Source organism: Eucalyptus grandis, chromosome 6 (assembly GCF_016545825.1).
Source record: "Eucalyptus grandis isolate ANBG69807.140 chromosome 6, ASM1654582v1, whole genome shotgun sequence".
Taxonomy (NCBI): domain Eukaryota; kingdom Viridiplantae; phylum Streptophyta; class Magnoliopsida; order Myrtales; family Myrtaceae; genus Eucalyptus; species Eucalyptus grandis.
Window position 1 is genome coordinate 46,926,103 of NC_052617.1, and position 12,801 is coordinate 46,938,903.

A 12,801-nucleotide genomic window follows, 5' to 3' on the forward strand; every position below is an offset into this window, starting at 1 on the left:
TCAACAATGCCGTAATGACCACTGCAGATCAACATGGTCGAGCAATCAATTTCTGGTCGAATTCTCAAATCTATTGCATTAAAATTCCTCAATGGCTTCCCCAAATAGTCTAGTTATCTCATGAGTGATCAGCTAAGAGAATAGCACTATAGGCGCATTGATGAAAGGCCCGATTTATTTAATCGAAAATTAAATCTGAAAATTCAGACTGTCACAGTATCGATCACTGCAAACTTGTTCATTATCCAAGTTCTTATCAACATATAAAAAAGCTGAAAGAGGCATGACATATAAGTCTAAAAGCGGAACCGGATGTTCATGCCAAGTTCCTTCTGTATTTTCCTTCAAGCTTGTCGAGCGGGAGAGAGAGAGAGACGCTAACATTCGCCAGCGTGTTCAGATTCATCGGCCGAATCCTAGATCGCTTGCCTCCCCAATGGATGGAAGTTATCCCAAAACAAGAAGCGCTTCGGGTCTGAACAAATTTTGTAGCCTTCTTTGCCACACTGGAGCATCCATCCGAGCGTCCCGCCACCGCAACACGTCCTCGATTCGTCAGAAAGACCTTATAGCACAGTGACATGAATCGCTCACTTGTGTACCTCATACCGCCAGTGAAGCCTTGCGCATGCTAAACATATACGTGCCAGAGGAAATACATGCAAGTTTGCATGCATACTTTGCAGCATAAATGTTACTACCTTTGCGACGAATTTAATTCTCATCATATAGTAGGTGATTGCGATAGAAGAGCGACGTTACATACCATAGTGCACGGGGATTGCAATAGAAGAGCGAAGTTACGTACCATAGCATGCGGGGATTGCGCAAATCCGCTGAACAACATCGTTCTCTAACGCAATGGAGCCGGGGTACTTAATAGGCACGTCCTTGGCCAAGCTCTCCAAGCCATGGTTGTACTTCTTGACCATCGCATTCATCTTCTAGTAAGCACCGGCCCACTGGTGCCCCCAGCAAGAGCGCTCGAGCAGGGACGCACCCGACGGGGCCCAGCGAAAACACAACGATCTTGCAAGCGCCGAGCTTGTAGATCTCACCGATAAAGCAGGCCACTTCAGCGGGCATGGCCCACATGTACGCATCGGGGCCGAGGGTTGGGGCGACGATAGGGACGAAATAGATGAATACTTCGCTTGAGCCGGACTCGGGGAGGAACATCAATCGGTGGACCAATTCCTTGTCCACTTCGTTTTGCTTGACTAGAGCCCGGAACTGTCGGGCTGATCCTAGATCGGAGTCACTCCTCTTGCAAAATCGACATTTCGCTTGTCAGGACAGGAATTTTTGTATCACGGAGAATCGATTTCATGAGACCACAGGAATGAACTGGAAAATATATGCTTATAGATAGAATTTAACAGATGAAATGTCCTTGTTTATCTCTTATAACGCCACTCCTAGCACTAGAAAAGTTGATACCGTTTGACGGACAGTTCCTCTCACTCCCATTGATTACTGCAGTTTTTGCCTCCATGTATGGCTTCTGGAATTCTAAGCCCAGAAATTGAGCTGCCACGTCTTTTTTTTTTCTTTTTTTTTCAATTGATCGAGAAATTACTCGTAGAAGGACAACATTACAAAGTCGTTATTCGAGTTAGCGAACTCACAGATGAAGTCAGCGATTGTTCTTCCATCGGTGAACCTCCCCGTTGGGCAATGAAAGAAGCTCGACTAGTAGGGCAGGAAATCGGCCTGGGCCGTGCAGTTCCTGTTGAAGTGGTTGTTCCCCACGTTGGAGATCGAGTTCCCAAACGTGAAGATCACGGGCACACTTTGCGACAAGGCCACGGAGCACGATGAGACAAGGAGGAACAACGCGACGGCTCACCATGTTTTTCGAAATGTGTCTCTGCAGCGATCTCACTGAGGCATGCACATTGCGATGGATGCGCCGACGACAAACTAGTGAGATGGATTGCACGAGCAAAGTTGCGTTTAGAAGAGCGCCAGTGAACAAAACAGACCTTTGTCAAAAAAGAAGAAGAATAGAAACACCTGAAAGTGATGTGTGTGCATTAGCTATCAAAGCTGTCTCTTAGATAGCGGTTTTTTTCTGTTTCCATGCTTTTCTTGGACACGAAAACAAGATTGGCCAAGATACTGTGGAGACCTGATTATGTCGTATCAGATTTATCATATGTCGTGAAATAATTGGATATGACATTGACAGTTCATCATAAAATAGTAAAAAAAATTTTAAGATTTGATCTGTTTTGCTCTTGTGCATTTCGTGTGATACCAGTGAAAAGGAGATTTCTTGTGCTTCTGTGCCCTTGTGTAGTCGGTAATAGAAAGATACGTCAGTTTCATGCTTCTGCGTCTTCCTTTGTGTATCTTTAGTACGGCCTAAACTATCTGATGGATTTTAGGGGTTCTCATGCGTGTGACCCATGGTCGGTAATGTTTTATTTACGTTTGTGCCTTTTTAAATTGGGGATGAATTGTCATGTAATCGCAATGATTCAATTATTTAGCATGAGTACGAGATTAATAGAAAAATCGGTTTACTATTGTGCGTAGCGAGTACCGTAATCATGTGGAACCACCTGCAAACCAACTACGTATTCATGTCAAATCGATTTATATCCGTTTACTAATTGACTTATAACAGCGTAGTATTATTCATTGTCAATCCTTATGATCAAGCAGTCTATCCTTAATTGAATTCTCTGATCGTTTGCGTTTAGTCATTTATGGCATTTCCTAATAGATTAATTAACCATGAGTGATCAGTTCAAAGTAATTTAACTATCGATGCAATGATGAAATAACCATTTCGTATATTTCGAGAATGGTCAAATTTCAAGAAATCACACAAGGTGATAAGTGCGCTCTGATGGATGGAAGTAATCCCAGAACTGGAAGCGCTTCGGATCCAAACAAATCCTGTAGCCTTTTTTTCCGCACTGGAGTATTCATCCAAGCATCCCGGCCGCCGCAACATGCCCTCGATACATTGGAAAGACCTTACAACATAGAGATATGAATCGCTCACTTGTGTACCTCATACCACCGCTTAAGCCTTGCCCAAACATATACATGCTAGAGGAAGTACATGCAAACTAGTTTGCATGTACTTCGTAGCATAAGTGTTACTACCTCCGCAATGATTTTGATTCTCATCATATAGTAGGCAACTGCGATAGAAGAGCGTCGTCACGTACCATTGCGCACGGCGATTGCGTGAATCTGCTGGACAATATCGTACGCTAATGCAAATGGAGCCGGGGAACTTAATAGGCACGCCCTTAACCAAACTCTCCAAGCCATATCTGTACTTCTTGACCATTTATTTCATCTTCCCGTTGCACCGGCCCACCGGCGCCCCCGGCCGTAGCGCTCGAGCAGGGACGCACCCGACAAGGCCTAGTGGAAACACCACAACCCTGCAAGCATCGAGCTTTGTAGATCTCACCAATGAAGCGGGCCACTTCGGCGAGCATGGCCCGCACGTACGCGTCGGGGTTAGGGGTCGGGGCACTGAGAGGTAGGAAATAGTTGAAAATGTCGTTCGAGCTGGACCTGAGGGGGAAGAGCGATCAGCGGACCGATGCCGCATTCACTTCGTTTTGCTCGACTAGGGCCCAGAACTGTTTTAGCTGATCCTGGATCGACATCACTCCCCCATCGCGAGATCGACATTTTTCACTTTTTAGGATGGATTTTTGTATCACAAAGAATTGGTTTCATGAGATCATACTAATGAACTGGAAAATCTATGCTTACAATACAATTTAATAGAAAATATGGGCATGTCTTATTTGCCAAGTCCTTGTTTCGTCTCTTATACACCAGTGCCAGCACTAGCAAAGTTGATGCCATTCGATAAATAAGTTCCTCTCACTCCCATTGATTACCGCAGTTTGTGCCTCCATGTATGGCTTCTCAAATGCCAAGAAATTGAGCTGCCACAAATTTTTTTTTTTTTTTTTGGCCAATTGATCTAGAAATTCCTATTGGAAGGATAAAATTACAAAGTCGTTATTCAAGTTAGCGAACTCACAAGTGAAGTCGACGGCGGTTCTTCCATTGAACCTCCCCCTCGGGTGATGGAAGAAGCCCCCCGTAGGGCTGGCAATGGGCCCGCGCAATTCCTAATGAAGCGGTTGTTCTCCACGTCGAAGATCGAGTCCCTGAAAGTAAAGATCGCAGGGACGTTGCGTGACAAGGCCACAGAGCATGACGAGATCAGGAGGAACAATGCGACGAGCAGCGATGACCTCTCCATGTTTTTCGAAATGTGTCTATGTAGCGATCCAACTGAGGCATGCGCATTTTGTATATGAACCCGAAATGGAGCGGAGATGGATGAGCCAAAAGACAAGCTACTAAAACGGAATGCACGAGCGAGTTGATTTTAGTAAGAGCTAGGGAACAAAAGAGGGTGCGTAAGCTTCTGGGGCGGTTGAACGTGATGTGGGTGCATAAGCTATCAAGGCTGTCTCTTAAGGTTGCGGTTTCTTTCTGTTTCCATGCTGTTCTTGGACACTTGGCCAAGATATCGCCGAGATCTGATTATGTTGTTTCAGTTCAATCGTGTGTCAAAAAGTGATTGGATGTAACACTGACGGTCTATCACAAAATAGTGGGATTTCTTGGAAACAAAATTTTTGAATCCCGATTGGTTCTGCTCACCGAATCATCCATTTTGAAAATTATTTTTTGCCATATTCTAGGATTTTTATTCGACGTGATAAGACCTCTCTCTCGCTGTTCAAGATTTCAGGAGGGCCACCCGACCCTCGCCTCAGCACGGCAAGACCCGTTTATGTCCAAATGGGCTTTGTCAGCAATCGCCCCCGTCCCCCATTTTCCTCTAAGTTCTTTTTCTTTTTCTTTTCGAAAAACAATTGATTCTTCAATGCGCTGTCACGTCAGCATCATTCATCAATTATTTTGCCATGTCGACGAGGTCATACTAGCAATCTTTACGACTTCTCTAGTGACAAAAGATTCAATTGCACCAATTGAAGAAGATAGAGGACCAGATTGCACGATGAAAAAACTGAGAGGACTAAATTGCAATGAGCAATGAAAAACTTTAGAGGGTGATAAACAAAAAGAAGCAAATGAGGTCTTTTAATTGGAGCTTTGTTTCTATTCCATGTGATAACATAACTTTTATTTGGTTTAATAGTTTGGATCATAAAAAATCTGTGCATCATATTTGATATATGAGTGGTGGCACTAGAATCAATTCATCAAATATTATGAGAAATTTCAGTAAAGTTTGATTCAAAACATATTAAACCACAAAGCTTATCAATCTTTTCAAACCAAACTTTACGTTTCAGGCAATTTTTTTTCAAGTGTCCAATTTTATTACAAAAATAACACTTAATAAAATTGTGTTATATCTCGTGGATTTGAGAAGCCCTCAAAAATTCATTCAGGATGTGTAATAATTTCTTCTTACTCTTTCCATCTTTCCTTTTGGAATTTCTTTCAATTTCTTGATAACTTAATAGACGAATGAAATGAGCCTCTTAGTTCTTAATCCTTGTTTTTCTCTTAAACAAGCATACTGGTGAATTCATTTGCATTTCACTTGTCCTTTATAGTATTGTAATTCATTTGAAATGATCTGTGTTATTGAGACAAGGAATCAAGTAGGAACTATACTAAAAAGTACTTATTCATGTTCATTCCCAAGATTCTTAATTTTGCTGCTAAATTCGTCATCTCAAGAATATGCTTGTGCGTGGTACATGAATCCTCATATTTCATGGTGGTCAAAGTGTTCATTAATGTATTGACAAGTGACTTATCAGCAGTCTGAGAATGATCTTGCATAAATTTCATAAATTCCTTAGCACTGCTAGTTTTAGGAAAAGTAGTCTTCAAGTTGTTTACAACTATCATTTGTATGAACATTAAGATTAGTCTGTTTTATCTTTCCCAAGTTTTATAGAAAGACTTTTCATCTTCGCTACTTTCATCAGTAATAGCAATTAGTTTCTCAACTTGGAGTGCTAAATCAAGATCCAGGACACTCAAGTGAAACTAGACTTATTCACTTCAATCATAGAAATTCATTCCACATAACAAAGAAACAGATGAAGTGTTCGAATGAAGTCAAACAGGTACAGAGACTCTATATGCAAGAAAAAACTAGTACGTTAATGTCTTGAGAATATCACCTAATCATATTCAAACTAAACAATACATATACATTATAGTTCTCCTTCAAACGATCCTATGATAAACTACCATATATTTAACCTTAATGATGCTAATAGCTTTAATTTGGTAATTATAAATATATCTCATTAAAATTTATTTACTCTATTTGGACATACAAACAAATTTAACAAGAAGTATTGATTATCAACTATTATGTCCATGAATTATAAGAAATTGATTAACCTTTAGGTTAATCCTTAAGTTCTTATAATAAATAGACTTCAATATTGTCACGCTCTGAACCCCAAGTATACATACATCCCTCAGCAGTCGATTAAAAATGTGATGTCCCAGGACACGTCGCCGACCCATTCTTTTTATCTTTCGATTAAACACATGCGAAAACGAATTAAATTAAACACCTGGTCAATCAACAAAATAGGAATAGTAAAACACAACAAACGATTTCCCAAAAACAACGATTTATTTATCAACCGTCAGCCCTAAGAAATTTAATAATTACAAGCCTTTCTACAGTCACTTCCTATCGACCCTCTCAAAAACCTTTAGGGTTTAGGGTTAACCTAAACTTCATTAACGGTAGGGCTAGCCAAAAAGGTGTCGCATCTCGTGCCCACCACAACCGCACCTAGCAATTCTCCACGCTACGGCCCTAAAAATGGTTAATAACAACGGGATGAGATAAAATTTCAGCAAGTTAAATCCCTAACCTCGATTAGGACGCGAATTCGCCTCAAAGGCAGCCTAAGCACGCACTACATATAAACTCACCTCGCCTCGGCACACCCCTGCATATTAGCACGTCTCGCACAACAATAATAGTGTAACGTACATAAATAACAATTAGAAAACATATAAGAATTTCATGTGCATTGTTGATACACGTGTTCCAATTATTACGACCCCTCGAGCCACGGCCAACACAAGTGTCGGCAGTCTTCCGGCATAACCGGGCATCGTCCCGCCCTGTCGAGCACGGCATCATCTAGGACTCCCGTCTAAACAGCATTTCATAAAGGAGCTTCGGTCTGGCCTCAACCGCGATTCGGCATCCAAACCCCTGCTGGGCATTCGATTAAATCGGGCATCGTCCCCAAACTTCCGTTGGGTGACAGGTTTAATTAAATGACCATTCAAACACATCATCAATCAAACCAACATTTATTTCCGTTATTTAGCCAAGAACACGATACTTTGTTTTCAAATAACAAGTTTGGCCAATTTTTCTTATTTAAAAATCACGGTAAAATAATTGTATGTGGTCGCGTATTCGAAATTAACCCGTCAAACTTAGCACACTTCTATTTTAAAACTCCATTGTTTATTTAGCACGTAAAATTTAGCGTCCAAACCTGACACCTTACATTTTTCTATTTAATTGCCTATAAAACCGTCTCTTGTAATAATAATCAATATTTACCATAGAGCAATCAATCACATAATATCGTACGTGCAAACAATCAAAATCGCGCATAATCTCATCCAAGAAAACAAGCATAAAATTCTACTTAACGACTAATTCGTCACTAATTACGATGAATTCATAATGACCGTAACGCATATGAAAAGTTGTCTTCAGTATATCCTCCTTCTTAATCCTCAACTAATGGTAACATGTCCTTATGTCAATCTTGAAAAATATCGAAGCTCCCTGTAGCTGATCAAATAAGTCATAGATCATTGGCAATGGATACTTATTCTTGATCATTACTTGGTTGAGTTGCCAATAGTCGATGCAAAGGTGCAACAAACCATTCTTCTTCCTTACAAACAGAACTGGCGCTTTCCAAGGCGATGCACTAGGACGAATAAATCCTTTGTCCAACAACTCCCACATCTGCACCTTTAGCTCTTTTAATTCTGACAACGCCATACGGTAAGGAGCCTTAGAAATCGGCTCCATCCCAAGGGCCAACTTAATCACAAACTCTATCTCCCTTTTAGGGGGCAAACCAGGCAACTCCTCAAGAAACACGTCAGAAAATTCTTGCACTACGGTAATGTCCTTCATCTTCGACTCCTCAACTGATGTATCAACTTCAGTTTCCAAACAACCTTGGCAACCCACCTCTAACAATCGGGTTGCCTCAAGCGACGAAATTAAGGTAATTGAGGGTCCTCCTCGATTTCCAACAAACTTGAAACTTTCACTCACTAACGGGTCAAACTGAATCACTTTACGATAACAGTCTATAGTAGCTCGTTGCTTGATGAGTCAATCCATACCAATGATCACATCAAAATCAAACATTGCCAGCACAATCAAATCTATCATTTCCTCTCAATCACTAATCACTAACTTGCAACCATGACACCCTATCGCCGACAACACTTTATCCTTTAACGGGGTGAATATACTAATGGCTGCTTCCAACGGTTTTGAACTTAATCCTACTAACTTAACAAATTGTTCAACAATAAATGAATGTGTGGCTCCAGGATCAAATAAAGCATAAGCAGCATGGTTGTTCAACGAGACCGTACCTGTAACCACGTTATGTGAGTCCTCTGCCTCCCTTCAGGTGACAACATACACCCTTCCTTGCATCAAAGGCCTGCTCAAAATGCCCTGTTGTGCGTTTTGCAACGCACTCCCAGTTGCCTGCCCTATCTGCGGTAGTGGTGCCTGCACTCCCATGGGTTTGCGCAAGCAGTTATTCACCCGATGGCCGTGCTGGCCACATCCGTAGCACACTCCTATTCTAGCAGGACACGGGGTTGGTCCATGTTTCTTCCACAAAATCGGCACACGCAATTCGAGTTGGGTGCCGGCTTTCCAACTCCACCCTTTCAGTTGGGAGGAATGGAATACTTTCCTCCCATCATTGGCCTCTTTCCAAACCGGTTATTATCTCTGTTGTGCACAAATCGCAACCCAGATGCGGTGGCCTACTCATTCAGATTTCTCTCAATCAGTTGGGCCCTCTCGTACAGTTCATCATATTCCTTGAGATTCAACAACACCAACGAGTCCTTAATTTCTGGCTTCATATCATCTTTGAACCTCCTTGCCCTATCCACTAGGTCCTCAATTAATCTCGATACATACTTTGACAACTCAACAAACTTCGCCTCATATTAATTCACGGACATTTGATTCTTACGGAGACGTTGAAACTCGGCCATTTTCTACTCCCGCGCGCAATCTGAAAAATACTTTCCGTAGAAGGCCTCAACGAAGGTATCCCACTCCAAGACCGTACCTTCGGGAAACACTCTACCTTTGGTGGCTTCCCACCAAGTACTCGCATTACCTTACAACTGGTAGACAGCCAGGACTACCTTATCCTCTTCAAAGTACCTTAGCAGTGCGAAGACCTTCTCTAATTCTCGGATCCAGAAGGTTGCAACCTCAGGACCACCCCCTCTAGTGAACCTTGGCGGCTTTAGTTTTAGGAACTGCTCTACCAGCTTATGCATAAGCCGCTCACCATTCCCATTTCCTAGTGGGACTTTAGCAAGTGCCGCGGCAATAGCATTGGCGATAGCAGTGGCGGTAGCGGTAGCAGCAACTTGGTTTTGAGCCTGCTGACTGATCATGTTCCCTAAAGTCTCTAGCGCCTACACGATCCCATCCAACCTAGGATCGCCTGGTGCTCCTCTTCCAGCACCAGCTTGAGGTGGTACTCTTCCCCCAGCACTAGCCTGAGCTGGCACTTTGCCTCTAGCACCCGCTCGTCTTGGTGCCCTTCCTCTAGCACCTGTCAAAGCCACTACGGCCCTTCTCCGATGGGCTCTCTGTTCAAGATCGCTCATATTGCAAGGTCCTTACAAAAACTTGCTTTCCAATTCTAACAAGGAATTAGAAATTTGAGCAACCCGCACAAAACAATCAATCAATCACAAGCATAAGCATAAGGAAAATGTTTTTCCTAATTAACTATCCCAAAACTCATCGCACCTTATCACTCCAATTATTGACCAAGCTCTGATACCACTTCAAACGAGGATGTCACGCCCCGAATCCCGAGTACGTGCACATCCCTCAATGGTCGATTAAAAATGTGACGTCTCAAGACGCGTCGCTGACCCATTTTTTTTTATCTTTCAGTTAAACACATGCGGAAGCGAATTAAATTAAACACCCAGTCAATCGACAAAATAAAGATAGTAAAACACAATAAACGATTTCCCACAAACAACGATTTATTTATCAATTGTTACCCCTAGGAAGTTTAATAATTACAAGCGAATCTACGGCCACTTCCTATCGATCATCTCAAAAACCTTCAAGGATTAGGGTTAACCTAAACTTCACTAACAACAGGGCCATCCAAAAAAGTGTTGTATCTCGCGCCCACCATAACCGCACCTGGCATTTCTCCACGTTACGGCTCTGAAAATGGTTAACAACAACAGGTAAGATAAAATCTCAGCGAGGTAAATCCCTAAGCCTCAATTAGGACGTGAATTCGCCTCGAAGGTAGCCTAAGCATGCACCACACATAAACTCACCTCGCCTCGGCACACTCTTGCAGATTAGCACATCTCGCACAACAATAATAGTGTAACATGCATAAATAACAATCAGAACACACACAAGAATTTCATGTGCATTGTCGACACACGTGTTCTAATTATTACGACCCCTCGGGCCGAGGAAATATTTAGTGATTCGTGCACGCCATGTCATCCGTTGACGTGGCGTACACAAACCACTCAGATACCAACACCTGTCCCAAGCAGGACCCCCTTGAAAATGAGAAAAGGGCTGATTTTTGGGCTGCTCGGCTCAGCTCGAAAGGATAGTCAGCGTATTTCTCCCGCTCAAAATTTTTCTCTCTCCTCGCTTGAATGGGCGAGTTCTCTCTCCCCTCGTAAAAGAACCAAGAACGCTCAAAGCGTTCCTCTATTTCCTTCTCCGCGCATCCCACCTCCTCCGCCTCCAGACCTCCGCCTCTGTGGCTAGTCATCTGCCTCTGGCATCTCGGTCTCGTTCCCAAGCGGCACCAGGCTCCCCGCCGCTGATCGGGCGCTGTCCCTGACACTGGCCAATAGCTAAGTGTACTGGTGAGTCCTAGCATTACAGGAAATATTCATTAAATAAATCATATCCACATGAATAAGGTCAAACAAACTCAACAGAAGGTACCTTATAATGATCCTCAATGGATGAAGAAGGGTGCAAGACCTTTGGACTGTATAAATAACCTTCCATACCATCATCAGTTCCACTAGTACTAACCAAACTTATTTTCCTTAAAGGGCTAGATTCTCCATCTTTTGAGGCACTTAGGGGCTTCTCATCCACCACTTCCCCGTCAATGTGAAGCCGTAAAAGTTCACTTGAGACTTGCCATGAAGATAGAACTTTGAGCAATTTACAAAGGGAAAAATGCCTTGAGAGTAAGAAACCTAGGAAGGACAATGAAATCATAAGATTGACAGGAGACTTTCGGTTGAGCACCATTTATGCAATCTAAAATTCTACTTTATCTCTTTCATCAGACCAACAATGAGACATAGACTTACATGAAATTTTGCAGATAACAATTCTTGTCCAAGATCCTCAAGATAATGCATGCAATTAGTTAATCACACACACTCCAATGAATATGAATAGAATCATACTCCATGTATGTACTCTATAAAAGCTTGTTCTTTTCAGTCACATTGAAAGTGCAACAGTTCTACGTGCTATTTGAATATCCATCCAATACGCCTTACTTTTATATATTTGAAGATCATGCACCATTCATACTTTTATATATTGGTTAAAGGTAAAACAAACAGATAAAATGTTCAGTAACAACTTGCTTCAGCTTGACAGCTCGAACCAATAGGTGGTAAACATGACATACATTAATGTGCTCAGCTATAGCCATAAAAATTTCAGCAATTATCAACTCAAAAGGAACGAGCAGTTTAAAAACCATGTGTAGAAAGAGTAATTCAAACACTTGATATACATACCTGACAGCCAACATTGACCCATTTTCCAAATGGAAACTCACTATCTGAAGAAGCGCACGATTTTTCACTTGAAAAAGGAGAAACCTCAGAATCAGGAGATTCTTTTTGTGGAGGAAGCAGTAGCAGAAGCGTGAGTCTCTTATCTCCATTCAAAACGAGAATTGGAAAACCATCCTTGACATCTCAGTTCACCTGTGTGAAAGAATATTTTTAACCCCATTAACCATAGAACTTTGAGCTGAAAAGAGAAGTGACAGGCAACACTATTTGTGATTATGGTATACATCATCCCTTAATCACCATTTTCGACTAGTCCCTTGTGTCACAAACCAAGATAGATCGCGATAGGGGACGAAAAAAACAAAACAAAAACAAGACTTGACGCATTACAAAGGATTGATCCCAGACAAATCCACAAAAATCAATAAGCTTTGGTTCCACCAACAGGCATTGACACTCCGTAGACCATCTAACAGGAACAACACAGCAATAGACTTCAGTGAACGTGAAAAGACACTCTTGGGGAAATTCCACAATGATTCAAACTCATCGTAATCAGACCAACAGACACAACCCGAGAGCCGAGCAACGGTGATCGATCCAAACCAATGCCAAGCATCCCTCCAAATCACAAAATCCAACAACTGGTGAGTGATCAATTGCTAAAACAACCGCCAAACAAGCAGCTCATAACACCCAACCTCTCCAAACATAAAAAATTCA

General features: G+C 42.0%; 2 pseudogenes; both read right to left on the reverse strand.

Moving 5' to 3' along the window:
* Window positions 1–416: 416 nt before the first annotated feature.
* On the reverse strand, window positions 417–2,413 carry LOC120294504 (annotated as a pseudogene).
* A 418-nt stretch (window positions 2,414–2,831) lies between these two features.
* Window positions 2,832–8,176, reverse strand: LOC120294505 (annotated as a pseudogene).
* Window positions 8,177–12,801: the final 4,625 nt, after the last annotated feature.